This window comes from Periophthalmus magnuspinnatus, chromosome 12, assembly GCF_009829125.3.
Source record: "Periophthalmus magnuspinnatus isolate fPerMag1 chromosome 12, fPerMag1.2.pri, whole genome shotgun sequence".
Lineage (NCBI taxonomy): Eukaryota > Metazoa > Chordata > Actinopteri > Gobiiformes > Gobiidae > Periophthalmus > Periophthalmus magnuspinnatus.
In genome coordinates this window covers 2063975-2070443 of record NC_047137.1, presented here as the reverse complement: position 1 = coordinate 2070443, position 6469 = coordinate 2063975, and positions in this window count along the sequence as shown.

Here is a 6469-nt window from a genome sequence, read left to right as displayed (position 1 = left end):
TTCATTCAGTGTTTTTTAAAAATATTTTTACATTTTCTATACATACAGAAGAGATGACATATAAAGTACATAACAAAATATTTTTCAACAAAGTAAAGGGTGGCTACTTCGAGGTTTTGAATCAAAAATAATAATAACATTAAAACTGCAAGCAGTGATAAAGGCCCTCGCCACCCCTTGCAACCGCGGGGTACAGGCCACAATGAAGATCCTGCGTTTCGTTCCCGCTTGCATCGCCCCTCCCCCCAAAATCAGCGTCTCAGTAATACTACTCCATCATTCCAATGAGACCATTTATGACATTGTCACGCCTGCACGGTTGAAAATAGAGGTATGTCTTCATTGGCATTTTTGTTCAGTATAATGAGAGGAATATGTGTACCAAATGTCAATGGTCTATGACAAAGTAATTATTTTTCATCCCAGTTAACCAAAACCCATGTATTTCAATGAGAAATGTCAGACGTTGCCATGGCAACACCTTTGAAATTAGAGGTATATTCTTATTGACTTTTTTGTTCAGTTTGCCAAGCCAAATGTCCATGCCCAATTTCAAATGTTTACGTCAAAGTAATTTTTTTGGTCCAATTCAAAATTTCAAGGGGGCGCTGTGGAGCAATATGATGTCTGACCTATGCAAATTGTATATGTATGTGTTCAGATCCACATTTTGAAAAAAATGTATTTTAATGCCATGAAATAGGACACTGCATGTGTGAGTCATGCGCAATTTAATACTTCAAAATTTAGCTTTTTTATTTGCAGGCTGGCCACACCCACATTTTATGATGTAGAAAAATCCAAGGCAGTTCACTATAATCCCACATGGGTCTAGTTCATTTTGACCAATTTGCAAGTTTTTTGAATGAAAATCCAAGGCGCAAAAAATCCAAATGTGAGAGGTAAAATTTTGGAAAAATGGGGTTCCGCCCACAATGTCCGACTTCCTGTAGGGTTTAGGGTGGGATCATAATATAATTTTTTACTTGTCTTGACATGTTCTATGTTTGTACCAAATTTCATTTGTCTACGATGAAAAAGGTCTCTCATTGCCGTAATGTATTTCAAATTTTGAGGTGGCGCTATTGAGTCATTTTGATACATAAATTTTTTTGAACAGCAAAATAATACATTTTTCACCAACCTTGAATTTTGGGTCCAATAAAATTGACTTTTCGTTAACGTTCAGGGGGTCAAAAGTGGATTCAAAGTCGTGACCAAAATAATAATAATAAGAATTAAAACTGCAAGCAGTGATAAAGGCCCTCGCCACCCCTTGCGACCGCGGGGTACATGCCACCGCGGAGTTCCTGCCTTTCGTTCCCGCTTACATCGCTCCTCCCCCCAAAATCAGCGACTGAATAATACTACTCCATTCATTCCAATGGGACCATTAATCACATTGTCACGCCTGAACGGTTGGAAATAGAAGTTTGTCTTCATTGGCTTTTTTGTTCAGTATAATGAGAGGAATATGTGTATCAAATTTCAATGGTCTATGACAGAGTAAATATTTTTCATCCTATTTAACCAAAACCCATGTATTTCAATGAGAACTGTCAGACGTTGCCATGGCAACACCTTTAAAAATAGAGGTATGGTGTCCTTGACTTTTTTGTTCATTATCGGAATAGGGATGTTCATGCCAAATTTCAAATGTTTGTGACAAAGTAATTTTTTTACATGCCATTTAAAAATTTCAAGGGGGCGCTGTGGAGCAATGTAATATTTGATATGTGTAAATTGCATATCTATGCAGTCAGATCAAAAATTTGAACAAAATGTATATTAATGCCGGGAAATAGGATACTGCATGTGTGAGTTATGCTCACTTTAACACGTCAAAATATTGCTTTTTTCTTTGATTGGTGGCCACACCCATATTTTATTATTTAGAAAAATCCAAGACATTTCCTTATAATCCCACATGTGTCTAGTTCATTTTCACCAATTTGCAAGTTTCTTGAATGAAAATCCAAGGCGCAAAAAATCCAAATGTGAGAGGTAAAATGTTGGAAAAATGGGGTTCCGCCCACAATGGCCGACTTCCTGTAGGGTTTAGGGTGGGGTCATAATATAATTTTTTACTTGTCTTGACATGTTCTATGTTTGTACCAAATTTAATTTGTCTACGATGAAAAAGGTCTCTCATTGCCGCAATGTATTTCAAATTTTGAGATGGCGCTATTGAGTCATTTTGATACGTTAATTTTTTTCCACATGAAAATACAACTTGTTTTGCCAATCTTGAATTTTAGGCCATAGTTTGATGTGTGTAGAGCATCTATTTAGTCTACAACAAAGTCCAGTACTCTGAACCCCATTCATTCCAATGACACATTTATTATGTTACCACGGTAACATAGTTGAAAATAGAGGTATGTTCTCATTGGCTTTTTTGTTCAGTATGATGAGAGGTATATGTGTACCAAATTTAAATGGTCTGTGACAAAGTAATAATTTTCATCCCAGTTATCCAAAACCCATGTATTTCAATGAGAAATGTCAGACGTTGCCATGGCAACACCTTTGAAAATAGAGATATGGTGTCATTGACTTTTTTGTTCAGTATAGCAATAGGGATGTCCATGCCAAATTTCAAATGTTTATGTCAAAGAATTTTTTTTGGTCCAATTCAAACGTTCAAGGGGGCGCTGTGGAGCAATTTATTGTCTGACCTGTGTAAATTGTATATCTATGTGTTCAGATCAACAGTTTGAATAAAAAAGTATATTCATGCTGGAACGTAGGACACTAACTGTGTGAGTTACATGCAATTTAAAACTTCAAAAAAAATCTTTTTTTTTGCAGGATGGCCACACCCACATTTTATAAGTTAGAAAATTCCAAAAGAGTTGCTTATAATCCCACATGCGTGTAGTTCATTTTGGCCAATTTTCATGTTTCTCGAATGAAAATTCGAAGCGTAAAAAATTCAAATGTGAGAGGTAAAATTTTGGAAAAATTGGGTTCCGCCCACAATGGCCGACTTCCTGTAGGGTTTAGGGTGGGGTCATAATATAATTTTTTTCTTGTCTTGACATGTTCTATGTTTGTACCAAATTTCATTTGTCTATGATGAAAAAGGTCTCTCATTGCCGTAATGTATTTCAAATTTTGAGGTGGCGCTATTGAGTCATTTTGAAACATTAATTTTTTTGAACATCAAAATAATAAATTTTTCACCCAACTTGAATTTTGGGTTCAATAAAATTGACTTTTCGTTAACGTTCAGGGGGTCAAAAGTGACTTCAATCCGGCCACCAAAATAATAAAGAATAAAAATAATAATAATGGAAACGCATTTTCCTCCCATTATTTTTCTCCTAAACCATAACAGCTACAGTCATGTGACTTTCTCACATTGTGCCCCGTCACAAATAAGGGCCCTGTGAATTTTTTCACACGTCCACGACAAATCGATTGTCTTCTATGAATTTTTGAAAATGAAATTTGAAGAGGGCGCTAGAGAGCCATTTTGTGAGAGAGTGCCTTGATTTGCATACCATTGCGTTCAGCTCACAAATGTGCATAAACGCTGTATTAGCCTTTTCTCAACAAAAAATGTGTGAGAGAGAAATATTTTTTTGAAATTTTCCAAAAACTATGATTTTGTTGAAAATTCACCCTGACCACACCCAAAGTCATAGTCAAAAAGTAATTGATAATCTTTAATCACACATGGGTTTAGTGGGATTTGGCCAAATTTGACGTTTTTCTGATGAAAACTGTGGGAGAAAATGTCCTGAATGCGAGGGTGTGCAATTTTGTTGTTCCCGGGTTTGATCCAATATGGCCGACTTCCTGTACATTTTAGGGCGGGGCCATAATATCATTTTTGTCATGTCCCGACATGTAATATTTTTTGATGTGAGTTTCGGATTTTTACTTTGACTTTTTTCTGAGTCGGGCTCCCATTGGCCCCATGAAAATCAAAATTTGAGGTGGCGCTACCGAGTCGTCTTTCGTTATTTTTTCTCGGGGTCTTTTGTGACAATTAGAGCTCGTCGAGTTCTAATTTTTGACACCACTCACTGCCATGTCGGGGCGTGTTTACTACTTGATTTTCGCCTTTTTCCACGCTCCGGACGCGGTTTTAATGAGTCCCTCGCCGGGACGGAGTCCCAGGCTCGGGCCTAATAATGGAAACGCATTTTCCACCCATTATTTTTCTCCTAAACCATAACAGCTACAGTCATGTGACTTTCTCACATTGTGCCCCATCACAAATAAGGCCCCTGTGATTTTTTTCACACGTCCATGTCAAAGCGTTTGTCTTCTATGAATTTTTGAAAATGAAATTTGAAGAGGGCGCTAGAGAGCCATTTTGTGAGAGAGTGCCTTGATTTGCATATCACTGCGTTCAGCTCACAAATGTGCATAAACGCTGTATTAGCCTTTTCCCAACAAAAATATTTTTTGAAATATTCCAAAAATTATGAATTTGTTGAAAATTCACCCTGACCACACCCAATGTCATAATCAAAATGTAATTGATAATCTTTAATCACACATGTGTTTAGTGGGATTTGGCCAAATTTGACGTGTTTCTGATGAAAACTGTGTGAGAAAATGTCCTGAATGCGAGGGTGTGCACTTTTGTCGTTCCCGGGTTTGATCCAATATGGCCGACTTCCTGTACATTTTAGGGAGAGGCCATAATATCATTTTTGTCATGTCCCGACATGTTCTATTTTTTTATGCGTTTCGGATTTTTACGTAGACTTTTTTCCGAGTCGGGCTCCCATTGGCCCCATGAAAATCAAAGTTTGAGGTGGCGCTATCGAGTCGTCTTTCGTTATTTTTTCACGGGGTCTTTTGTGACAATTAGAGCTCGTCGAGTTCTAATTTTTGACACCACTCACTGCCATGTCGGGGCGTGTTTACTACTTGATTTTTGCCATTTTCCATGCTCCGGACGCAGTTTTAATGAGTCCCTCGCCGGGACGTAGTCCCAGGCTCGGGCCTAATTAAAACTACAAGCAGTGATAAAGGCCCTCGCCACCCCTTGCGACCGCGGGGTACATGCCACAGTGAAGATCCTGCCTTTCGTTCCCGCTTACATCGCCCCTCCCCCCAAAATCAGCGACTGAGTAATACTACTCCATTCATTCCAATGAGACCATTTATGACATTGTCACACCTGAACGGTTGGAAATAGAGGTATGTCTTCATTGGCTTTTTTGTTCAGTATGATGAGCGGAATATGTGTACCAAATTTCAATGGTCTATGACAAAGTAATTATTTTTCATCCCAGTTAACCACAGCCCATGTATTTCAATGAGAAATGTCAGACGTTGCCATGGCAACACCTTTCAAAATAGTGGTATGGTGTTTTTGACTTTTTTGTTCAGTATAGGAATAGGGATGTTCATGCCAAATTTCAAATGTTTGTGACAAAGTAATTTTTTTTGTGTACCATTTAAAATTTCAAGGGGGCGCTGTGGAGCAATGTAATATTTGATATGTGTAAATTGCATATGTATTCACTCAGATCAAGATTTTGAACAAAATGTATATTAATGCCGGGAAATAGGATACTGCATCTGTGAGTTATGCTCATTTTAACACGTCAAAATATTGCTTTTTTCTTTGATTGGTGGCCACACCCACATTTTATGATGTAGAAAAATCCAAGGCAGTTCACTATAATCCCACATGGGTCTAGTTCATTTTGACCAATTTGCAAGTTTCTTGAATGAAAATCCAAGGCGCAAAAAATTCAAAGGTGAGAGGTAAAATTTTGGAAAAATGGGGTTCCGCCCACAATGGCCGACTTCCTGTAGGGTTTAGGGTGGGGTCATAATATAATTTTGTACTTGTCTTGACATGTTCTATGGTTGTACCAATTTTCATTTGTCTACGATGAAAAAGGTCTCTCATTGCCGTAATGTATTTCAAATTTTGAGGTGGCGCTATTGAGTCATTTTGATACGTTAATTTTTTTCCACATGAAAATACAACTTGTTTTGCGAATCTTGAATTTTAGGCCATAGTTTGATGAGTGTAGAGCATCTATTTAGTCTACAACAAAGTGCAGTACTCTGAACCCCATTCATTTCAAAGACACATTTATTATGTTACCACGGTAACATAATTGCAAATAGAGGTATGTTGTCATTGGCTTTTTTGTTCAGTTTGCCAAGCCAAATGTCCATGTCGAATTTCAAATGTTTACGTTTAAGTAATTTCTTTGGTCCAATTCAAAAGTTCAAGGGGGCGCTGTGGAGCAAAAAAAAATTCTGACATATGCAAATTGTATATCATTTGGTGCCGATGAAGATTTTAAACAAAATGTATATTAATGCCGGGAAATAGGACACTGCATGCGAGTTATGCACACTTTAACACTTCAAAATATTATTTTTTTCTTTGATTGGTGGCCACACCCACATTTTATTATGTATAAAAATCCAAGATAGTTTCCTGTACTCCCACTTGTGTCTAGTTCATTTTGACCAATTTGCA